Source organism: Poecilia reticulata, chromosome 3, assembly GCF_904066995.2.
Source record: "Poecilia reticulata chromosome 3, P_reticulata-male-v2, whole genome shotgun sequence".
In the NCBI taxonomy this organism is placed as follows: domain Eukaryota; kingdom Metazoa; phylum Chordata; class Actinopteri; order Cyprinodontiformes; family Poeciliidae; genus Poecilia; species Poecilia reticulata.
In genome coordinates, this window is record NC_088832.1 from 24,539,343 (window position 1) to 24,550,976 (window position 11,634).

The window sequence follows — 11,634 nt, forward strand, 5'->3', positions numbered from 1 at the left end:
AGGGGTGAAAGTAAGGGTAAGTAAGTAAAAGATTTAGTGGGGTACGCAGTACCTGCAAGAGAGAGGAGCGGCTGTGTGCTGTAAAAAATCAGTGGGTTAAACTGTGCAGCCGCGACTGATTAGTTTTTCAAGAACAATCTAAAACAGACTTAATCAGTTAATAAATAACTTTTTTTCCCATTTCATATTGTTTCTGAACTGTTTGTGCTTTGTTAGAGCAGCGGTGCAATACGTGGATCGCGGAAGGTTTTGAGTCGATCTCGGCTTTAGGTGACAAACTAAACGCCGCCAGGACGCTGAGAGCAGCACGTCCTCCTCTGGCTCCTTATCAAAACGTTCATAACTTTATTAAAGGAAAACAACAACAAAAATCAACAAAAAGTATTCAAATTAATGACACAACAACAATAATAATCTCAGTGATTATTGTTTCAACAAGGTGTTGCGCAATTCTGTGCGTTTCGGTTCCATTACCAAAATAACGAGCAGAGAAGGAGTTTAAAATTAACTAATCAACCACCGCTGTGTTCATGATATCAAAATAAATATCAAGCTTGCAAACCTAATATCGTAATGGACTGAATGTTGTGTTTTTAACATAATCTCTGGTCGGCTTGTGGAGCGCAGGCGGTTGCCATGGCAACGGGTGTGCTTAAATGACAGAGAGAGAGTAAAAAGGTGCAAGTGGATTAGAGTTGATCATCTGTTCAGGTTGTTTTATCTTTGCTGTGGCTCATTACAGCCTGTAGTTTCTGAACATTAAATAAACGACAAACTTGGACTAATTACCTCGTTCTTTGTGAATACAACCATCAAATACGGTACATATGTTTCATTAAGTATTTAACAAACAAATGGCTTCTTCCGCAATAATTGTGTGAAATTAAATTAATTGTCTAATATAAAAAAATAGTTTGGTGCTGTCAGGCTCAGAGTCTGAGAGGCTTTTCCTTTATCAAACAATTTTGTTTTTTGCCTCTTATTTAGTGGAAATATTAATGTTGATGAGACTTTCTCCAAAATATTAACCTTTTTCAACCTTTATAGCTCCACTGTTGAAAATTAGGTTCTAACATTCACAAATGACAGTGAAAAAAATCCAGTCCAACATCTGGTTTGAGGTGATTCCTCTGGAACCTGTTGGAGGAAAAATATCCCAACTTCAGAAGATGAGCTTTAACCTAACAGAGCTCTGTGGTTCCTCCTGTCAGAATGAGAGTCAGGGTGAGGAGGCGCCATGTTAGGAAGAGGAGTGGAAGCTGCAGGATCTTCAGAACAAACAGGTCATGATGCTGGGCTACTGATTATCCCTCTGTCTGGACACAGGATCAATATAAGCAGTTTAAAAGCTAAAATGAATGGTTATATGTCAGACATGTACCCCCAAGAATTTAAAACTACTTTCACCCCTGGCTTTATTCCCATTTTATATTGTTTCTGAACTGTTCGTGCTTTGCTAGAGCAGGGTCGATCGCGGAAGGTTTTGAGTCGATCTCGGCGGTTGGTGACAAACTGACTTTATTAAACAACAACAAAAATAAACAAACAAAATGTGCTCAAATTAATGACCCAACAATAATAACCTCAGTAATTATTGTTTCAACAAGGTGTTGCGCAATTCTGTGCGTTTCGGTTCCATTAAAAAAAAAACTAGCAGAGCAGGAGTTTAAAATTAACTTATCAACCCCCGCTGTGTTCATGAGAGGCTTATTAATGATCACAAAATAAATATCAAGCCTGAAAACCTAATATCGTAACAAACTGAATGTTATGTTTTTAATGTAGTCCCTGCTCGGCTCGTGGCGGTTGCCATGGCAATGGGTGTGCTTCATCCCTGGTAAAAGGGTTATTTTACCTTGCGCCTGTATTTTACCATTACATGCGCCTTTGCCTTGGCGCATCACAGCCGCTGTAATTTCGGAACATTCAAAAAACGAGACTAATTATCTCGTTCATCTGTGAGTAAAAGTCATCCACACAAACATCAAACACGGTAAATATGTTTCATTAAGTATTTAACAAACAAATGACTTCTACCGCGATAATTATAATTCAGTGAAACACATATATGTGAAATTAAATTAGTTTAATTTTGAGAGTCAGGGTGAGGAGGAACCATGTTAGGAAGAGAAGTGGAAGCTGCAGGATCTTCAGAACAAACAGGTCATGATGCTGGGCTACTGATTATCCCTCTGTCTGGACAGAGGATCAATAGAACTGATTTAAAAGTGTAGAGAAAAGTTGAGCTCATTCCACTTCCCCATGCTGGAGATTTTAGTTATTTTAGTTTAGCTAAAATAAATGGTTACATGCCAGACATGGAAAACTAGGATCACTCATTGCCATGATGTTCAGAATTTAGGTCTCGTGGCATCTCAAAATTCACCAGCACAGAAACTCCAAAGCACATAAAGAAAAGAAGCACACACACATATTTATTTATTGTCATAGTACCCCCAAGAATTTAAAACTACTTTCACCCCTGCTCATAAGGAGCCACCTCTCTGAACACCTGCCAATCTGTGGACTGAAAACAGTCCTGGAGCGCACAGTCTGCATCCCTGGGCCACATAGTGACTCTCTTCTTCCTTGACCTAATCCGTGTCATCAGCGGACGATATGCTGGCGCCAGCAGGATGGACAAGTGGTCGAAGAGACCAAGATGGGCGCGAGGAAGAGCTCTGTACGCACCGTGAATGTTGGTGTAAACACAATACAGAGTGTAAGAAGGATGACATGCCGGTAAAACTGAGTAGAGTGTCCATCAGTTTCACATGGTTAAAGTCCCCTGCAACCACGTAAAATGCCTCCAAGTGCTTCATCTGCAGTGAGCTAATGGTGTCATACAGCCCCTTTGATGCTTCGTTGCCGTTAGCACCCGGCAGAGTGTAAACAATGGTGGCAAACACTGCAGTAAACTCTGGAGGCAGATAGTATGGTTGACAGCTTTTAACCAGTCCACAGTTGGTACACCAACCTTCACTCAATTACATACATTGTCCTGTGTTTTTCCTGACCGTTGGTCTGCTTGGAATAACTGAATAACTGCTGTAAAGTTTGTTTTAATACAAACTTCAGTAGTTTTCTAGTTGTTCTGCTGAGGTAGTGACATCAATTTTTGACATCATGCAAATTGATGTCACAAAGAGAATTGATGACATCACAAAGGGTCATAGAAGTGGGAAAGCAAGTAGAAGGATTGTCACCTAACAAGAGAGTTAGTGCGAAAGTTCTACAAGGTAAGAGACACGTACTGAGCAGTTTTTGGATTATCTATAGAAAGACTAACAATGAGTCAGAGTAGCCCGGCGTCTTCTTTTAATGAGATTACACAGCAGACTTTAGCTGTAGAAACCCGGAAGCTTCAAGACATCTTGAATGAAGTAAAAATGATGTCTACAGAGACACAGAAACTGCTCAACGCAAACCAGGAGCTGAAGATTCAAGTTCAGACTTTGGAAAAAGCTGTACTTGAAAAAGACACACTGATTAGCCAAAAAGATGAGGATTTAGAAAATCTGATCAAAGAAAATCAAAATTTAAAGGAAAATAACAGCATCCTTGAGAAGAAAAATGTTGTGTTGGAGAAGAAAAACACAGTGCTAGAGAAGGAAAAAACCACTCTACAGCAGAAAAGCACCGTCTTGGAGAAGGAAACAATCTCCTTCACGTTGATGAGCAGTGTCCAGGAGCAGGAGATCACCGCCCTGGGGGAGAAATGCACTGTCCTGGATCAGAAAAACACCTCCCTGGAGCAGAAAAATACATTCCTAGAGAAGGAAAAGACCACCCTGGAGCAGAAAAGCACCACCCTGGAGCAGGAGAACATTGCCCTGGAGAAGAAAAACAGCGATTTGGAGAAGAAAAACACTATTTTGGAGAAAAAAACCAACACCCTGGAGAAGGAGAACACTGCCCTTAAATTGGAAAACACCACTCTGGCACATAGAAATACCACCGTGGAGCAGTATTGTACCATCTTGAAGCAGGAGAATGCTTCATATGAGTGGATAAATGCTAACCTGGAAATGAAGAACACCAGCCTTGATCACAAATGGAAAATCCTGGAGGAGAAAAAAACCATCTGGGAGGAGAAAAACAGCTCCCTTCAGTATCAGAACACAACCCTGAAGAAGAAAAGCACTGCTCTGGAGCTGGATAAAACCACCCTGGAGCAAAAAATGGAACTCCTAGAGAAGGAAAAGACCACCCTGGAACAGGAGAACGCCGGCCTGAAGCTGAAGCTGGAAAGCACCGCTCTGGAGCAGGATAACTCAACCTTGAACCTGATCAACGCCGCCCTGGAGCAGGAGAACACTGCCTTGGAGCAGGAGAACACCGGCCTGGAGCAGGAGAACACTGCCTTGAAGCTGAAAAGCACCACTCTAGAGCAGAAAATCACTGTGTTGGAGCAAATAAACACTGCCTTGGAACAGATAAACACAGCCTTGGAGCAGAAAAGCACCACCCTGGTGCAGAAAAGCACCGTCCTGGAGCAGAACAACACCGTCCTGGAGCAGAACAACACTGTCTTGGAGCAGACCAAAACTGAACTGGAGGAGGGTTACACATCCCTGCAGGAGGAAAACGACATCCGCAGCCAGATAAACACCATCTTGGAAAAGCAAAACAAAGACCTGAAGCTAAATCGCATTGTCCTGCAGTTGACAAGCACCGCCTACGTTCAAGAAAACAGAATGTTGCAGCGTGAAGTGGAACAGCTGAACGAAAGACTGGGGGTCTTGGAGGAGCAACTATCTGAAGAGGAAACTGACGAAGACAGCCAGTCTGTTTCAGGCCAGTCAGCAGGAGGAGGAGTATTCAGACGTGTGGTCAGAGGCTTCACCAATACAGTTCTGAAAATGTGCAGAACAACCTGAGGTACTGGGTTCAAGCAGGGTACTTATAAATAGAGAAGTGTAATCTCGTCGTGGGTTCCATTGGCCTCCCGGTTCCTGTTCTGCCGCCGGCAGGTACTTGCTCAACTGCTAGTGTCGTAGGTCCCACTGACCTCCAAGCCAGGCTCAGGAGATTGGCTGGGAGGTCGACAGAACCTGCGACAATGCTCAGGAGGTCGGTCAGGACTTGACACATCCCCAGCATCCCCAAGGTTCCCACTCTGTCGCCAACACCCACCAAGGTACAAGCTCTGCTGCCAGCGTCCTCCAAGGCTGCTGTTCGCCGGCATCCTCCTCAGATTCATTTGGTGTTTCTTAGCTGTTTCCATTTAATTCTGCCTTGTTTTCCACATCTGTTCTTCATTGGTGATTCTAATTATGTTTATTTCTTGTTTGTAGTTTTCCTTTGTTCTTGTTTAATTAGGTTATTTTAGTCTCCTTACTCCTTTGTGTTTGTATTTTGGTTGTTTCTCCTTGTGTAATCTTCCCCCCTTTCCTTTGCCACTTTCTTTATCCCTTCACAGTCTGCTTCCACTCCCTCCACTCACACCTGCTCATCAGCCCAGGTCCTGCACAGTGGTGCACTTGATAGCACTGTTGCCTTGCAGCAAGAAGGTCCTGGCTTCAATTCCCAGCATGGAGTTCACATGTTCTCCCAATGCATGCGTAGGTTCTCTCCGGGTACTCCGGCTCCCTCCCAAAGTCCAAAAGCATGACTGTTGGGTTAATTGGTTTCTGTACCCATCCTTAGGTATGGATGTGTGCGTGCATGGTTGTTTTGTCCTGCCTGTGTTGCTGGCGACCTGTCCAGGGTGTACCCCGCCTTCTGCTAGAGATAGGCACCAGCACCTCTCCTGACCCCACTGGGACAATGGTGTAAGAAAATGGATCGATGGATCATCCACCCAAGGTCTTTTCTGAAGCTCACAACCTCCAGTATTTAAGCACCTCGTTGCCGGTTCGTCTAGTCACTTTTCTCATTTCTTCCTGGTTTCCTTGTGATCTACCTGTGTCTCCAATTTGTCTTTGTTTTGCACTTATTTTGTTCCCTGGATTTTTTTTTCATGTTTGTAAGTTTGATTATTCGTTTTTCCATTAAATATTCTTAAATTAACTACGTCTCTCACTTGGTGCACTTGGGTCCACTTATAATCAGGGGTGAAAGTGAGGGGGTACGGGATTTAGCGGGATTTAGCGGGGGAAGCAGCACCTGCAAGAGAGGTGAACGGCTGTCTGCTGTAAAACATCAGTGGGTTCACTGTGCAGCCGTGAGTTCACCCACTAATCAGCCGTGACTGATTAGTTTTTCAAGAACAATTTAAAACACAACTTAATCAGTTAATGACTACCTTCTTTCTCATTTCATATTGTTTCTGAACTGTTCGTGCTTTGTTAGAGCAGTGGTGCAATACGTTGATCGCGGAAGGTTTTGAGTCGATCTCGGCACAAAAGACTGAATGCAGCCAGGAGGCTGAGACCAGCACGTCCTCTGGCTCTTTATGAAACTTTATGAAAGAACAACAAACAAAATCAACTAAACATGTTCAAATTAATGACCCAATGAACAATCTCAGTAATTATTGTTTCAACAAGATGTTGCGCAATTCTGTGCGTTTCGGTTCCATTATCTAAATAAATAGCAGAGCAGGAGTTTAAAATTAACTAATCAACCACCTCTGTGTTCAAGAGAGGTTTATTAATGATCGCAAAATAAATATCAAGCCTGCAAACCTATCGTAACGGACTGAATGTTGTATTTTTAACGTAATCTCTGGTCGGCTTGTGGAGCGCAGGAGGTTGCCATGGCAACGAGTGTGCTTAAATGACAGAGAGAGACGGAGAGTAAAAAGTGTTGATCACCTGTTCAGGTTGTTTTACCTTTGCTGTGTAGTTTCTGAACATTCAATAAACGACAAACTTGGACTAATTACCTTGTTCTTTGTGACTAACAAACATCAAACACGGTATATATGTTTCATGAAGTATTTAACAAACAAATGGCTTCTTCCGCAATAATTATGTGAAATTAAATTAATTCTCTAATATAAAAAAGTTTGGTGCGGTCGAGCTCAGAGTCTGAGAGGCTTGTCCTTTATCAAACAATTTAGTTTTTTGCTTCTTATTTAGTGGAAATATTGATGTTGATGAGATTTTCTCCAAAATAATAACCTTTTTCAACCTTTATAGATCCACTGTTGAAAATGAGGCTCTAACATTCACAAATGACAGTGAAATAAAATCCAGTCCAACATCTGGTTTGAGGTGATTCCTCTGGAACCTGTTGGAGGAAAAATATCCCAACTTCAGAAGATGAGCTTTAACCTAACAGAGCTCTGTGGTTCCTCCTGTCAGAATGAGAGTCAGGGTGAGGAGGCGCCATGTTAGGAAGAGGAGTGGAAGCTGCAGGATCTTCAGAACAAACAGGTCATGAAGCTGGGCTACTGATTATCCCTCTGTCTGGACACAGGATCAATAGAACCAGTTTAAAAGCTAATATGAATGGTTATATGCCAGACATGAAAAACTGGGATGCAATCCATGCCATGATGTTCAGGATTTAGGTCTCATGGCATCTCAAGTTGTCAACATTGTCAGTCAATAGGCTGAGGGAAATATAGCTCCATTTTGTAGCAATTCAAGAGCTACCAGCTTTTATCGCTTGGCAAAAAAATTAAACCGCATTCCAAAGCACACAAAGAAGCAGTTATATATACTTTGTATATATATATATATATATATATATATATATATATATATATACTATACTTTTGTCATAGTACTCCCAAAAATTTAAAACTAATTTCACTCCTGAACATAACCATATTATTTTCCAACAACTTCCAGAACAGTTTAATTTCATAGCTGATAACTGACAGTATATTAATGAATCTGTACATAAGAACAAATTGCAGCAATTCTTGTACAGTAGCTTTATGCCTCAGGTAACTAGAACCGCGGTCGGTCGCTCATTTTCTCACGGGCGCCTGTTAGTTCAGTTGCGATGACACCAGTAAATTAAACATAAAAGGACTCTATAGAACAAAAGTCCCCAAACTACGGCCCGCGGGCCGGATTTCCCCAGCTCCTCGGGGGAAATCCCAAGGCGTTCCCAGGCCAGCCGAGAGACATAGTCCCTCCAGCGTGTCCTGGGTCTCCCTTGGGGTCTCCTCCCGGTGGGACGTGCCCGGAACACCTCACCAGGGAGGCCAGATGCCCGAGCCACCTCAACTGGTTCCTCTCAAATTGGAGAAGCAGCAGCTCTACTTTGAGTCCCTCCCAGATGACCGAGCTTCTCGCCCTATCTCTAAGGGAGAGCCCAGACACCCTGCGGAGAAAACTCATTTCGGCCGCTTGTATCTGGGACCTCGTTCTTTCAGTCATGACCCACAGCTCATGACCGCAGATGAGGTGGGAACAAAGATCGACTGGTAAATCGAGAGCTTCGCTGTTTGACTCAGCTCTCTCTTCACCACTACAGACTGGTACAGTGCCTGCTTCACAGCAGACGCTGCCCCAATCCACCTGTCGATCTCCCGCTCCCATTTTCCCTCATTTGTGAACGAGATCTCCAGATACTTAAACTCCTCCACTTGAGGCAGGAACCCCTCTCCCAATCTCTCCCAGAGAGGAGACATTCCACGTCCCAAGAGCACCATCCATGTTCACAAGAGTGCTTAGGAAAGGAGTTTGCACACAGCCAGAACAATGCCTGCAGCTGTACCAAAACCCAAGCCAAAGCTGAAGCCGCTCATAAAAGATTCCCCACAATCAGACAAGAAGGTCCACATATTCCAGGATGGACGCTGCTTCTGCTGCCTCACTTCTGGCCTCAGATGTTCCCTCACAGCCTCCAATATCTCATTTTCTTCTGACTGGTCCAAATGATAAAAACTTTTAATTTTCATCATTAATTCCGCCATTTCAGTCGCTAATTCTTCTGCGTTTAAGCCGCGCAACATCCTTCGTTCAATTCTAATATAAAATTCCTCAAGTTCTTCAAGAAATTCTGGATTCTCCATCATAAAAGTTTTACACGGTGCCACTCTTTATTGTTGTTACAGATGGTTAATCAAACTGAGCTTTACATACACAGTTTTAAACAAATATATGGTTCGTTTATGTTCTTGCATTGTTCTAAAATGCAAGTTTATATAAACTAAAATATGAAAATGGCATCCAATAAATAAAAGGTATTTCATTTTATTTTCAGAACATTTTAATTACTTGCTTTACTTTCTTTGAAAAGGATAAGAAGGATGGTCATATTTTATTTTATTTCTTCAGCTCACTTCCACTGGATGCAGGATTATTGCTTGTATCTTATTCTGAAGATTGGAATTTTGATTATGGAGTCCCTTTTTCCATCACATTCGTTTATTTTTTATTTCTTCATTTATAACTCAGTTTTTCTGACATGAAACTTGGTTCAGCTTTTATGCTCACTTCTGAGCCCTGCCAAGAGCTGGAATTGTTCAGATGGGAACTACAAACTTGTCTGCCACTTTTACCCATAATGCACTGCAGTTATTTGATTGCTTCTCTGAAAGATGAGTGCCGTCTTTAAAACTCCCCTTTTTCACAGAATTCTTTTGATTCTTTGTTTTCAGACTCCTTTGCCTGATATGAAGCTTCATTCAGCTTTTAACTTCACTTCTGAGCTTCTGCCGACAGCTGGAACCAGAGGCGTCGACAGGAATTTTGGGCCTCCTGACAAAATATTAGATTGGACCCCCCTGTAAAGGTCGTCAGGCCGGGAATCGAACTGGCGACGGCCGCGTCGAGGACTAAGGCCTCCATATGTGGGTTGTGCTTAACCCCTGCGCCACCACAGCACACCTTGAGTTTTTTTATACTCCCATACATTTTTTTTACAATTTTAAAGGCTTGCAACTTGCTGTCTTTGATTCAAGACTGATACTAGTATAATATTTACTGCTCATCTATTTTACATGCAACAGTCCACATACAGTATGCAAGTAGATTGCTTTAATTTTTTCTATTAGTTTTAGATTACTGAAATGTCTCTCCCCACAAGCAGCAGTCATAGGCAGGGGTGAAAGTAAGGGGGTACGGCAGGGTACTGCGTACCCCTAAAAGATTTAGAGGAGGTTCGCAGTACCTGCAAGAGAGAGAAGCGGCTGACTGCTGTAAAAAATCAGTGGGATAAACTGTGCAGCCGCGACTGCGCCCACTAATCAGCCGTGACTGCTTCGTTTTTCAAGAACAATCTAAAACAGACTTAATCAGTTAATAAATAACTTTTTTTCCCTTTTCATATTGTTTCTGAACTGTTCGTGCTTTGTTAGAGCAGCGGTGCAATATGTGGATCGCGGAAGGTTTTGAGTTGATCTCGGCTTTAGGTGACAAACTGAACGCAGCCAGGAGGCTGAGAGCAGCACGTCCTCCTCTGGCTCGCTTAAAACATTTGTAACTTTATGAAAGAACAACAACAAAAATGTTCAAATTAATGACCCAACAACCATAATAATCTCAGTGATTATTGTTTCAACAAGGTGTTGCGCAATTCTGTGCGTTTCGGTTCCATTACCAAAATAACAGAGCAGGAGTTTAAAATTAACTAATCAACCACCGCTGTGTTCAGGGAGGCTTATTAATGATCGCAAAATAAATATCAAGCCTGAAAACCTAATATCGTAACGGACTGAATGTTATGTTTTTAACGTAATCTCTGGTCGACTTGTGGAGCGCAGGCGGTTGCCATGGCAACGGGTGTGCTTAGAGAGACGGAGAGTAAAAAGGTGCGAGTGGTTTAGAGTTGATCACCTGTTCGGGTTGTTTTAACTTTGTTTATCTTTGCTGTGGCGCATCACAGCCGCTGTAGTTTCTGAACGTTCAATAAACGACAAACTTGGACTATACCTCATTCTTTGTGAGTATAAGTCATTTACATATATATATTTATTTATTTTTTTTGTCAGAATACCCCCAAAAATTTAAAACTACTTTCACCCCTGTGTGTAATCATTAACTGGGTGGGGAATATATATATATATACTTTTTTATAGACAAAGAAAACTTTTGAATCAGCCATGATATGTTGTGACAACATAGCTGACCGTGAGCTTTGGTTTCTACCTTGTTAATAAAAAAACGTCACTTAAAGTTTATTTACAAAAAAGTACCATGTTATTGTTTATATCGAATGTACAGATTTCTATACTATATACTGTATAGCATTTACAATAATATGAGATACTTGGCAAAAACATCCAAGATACTTAGACAAGCAACACACAGAGGCACATTTAAAATATGCCTTTGCCTGTCACAATGTGATAAACAGCCAACAAATATTAGGAAGAAAGAAAATAGTCAAGGAAAACATCTGTGCCTCACTACAGAGATGTTTTGTGTTTGCAAACAATAGAGTATTTATCATTATTAAAATATCAACATTTGAATTGAGATTCAATTAAAATCTTGAATTACAGTTAAATATTTCCTGGTTTGATTTAAATGTCTATTGGAGCTAATCAATAAAACATTTTTGTAGACAACCTCAGTCCTGTATTTCTAGTCATCCAGAAAAAGGCCATTTTACAGGAACTGAAGTTGTCTTGGAAGTTAGAATATTACAAGTTACTGGAGGACTCAAAGGTAAGGCAAGAACAAGAGTCCACAGGAGCGTCTTGATGTCAGCTGCGTGCAAGTCCATTGGAATTAGATGAAAACACAATAGCCCTCATTGTGCGGAGGGTGTCATTGACGCAGATGC

At 41.7% G+C, this 11,634-nt stretch overlaps 1 long non-coding RNA gene across 2 annotated transcripts; it reads left to right on the forward strand.

Annotated features, from left to right (window-relative positions):
• The first annotated feature begins 5,049 nt into the window (after window positions 1-5,049).
• Window positions 5,050-11,349, forward strand: LOC103465464 (uncharacterized). 2 transcript variants are annotated; one of them, XR_014086954.1, is made up of 4 exons: window positions 5,050-5,140; window positions 5,423-5,564; window positions 5,650-5,856; window positions 9,506-11,349. It is a non-coding gene; the product is annotated as an uncharacterized LOC103465464 (long non-coding RNA). The 2 variants fall into 2 exon arrangements; XR_014086953.1 differs by lacking the exon at window positions 9,506-11,349 and having other exon boundaries at window positions 5,650-6,012.
• Window positions 11,350-11,634: the final 285 nt, after the last annotated feature.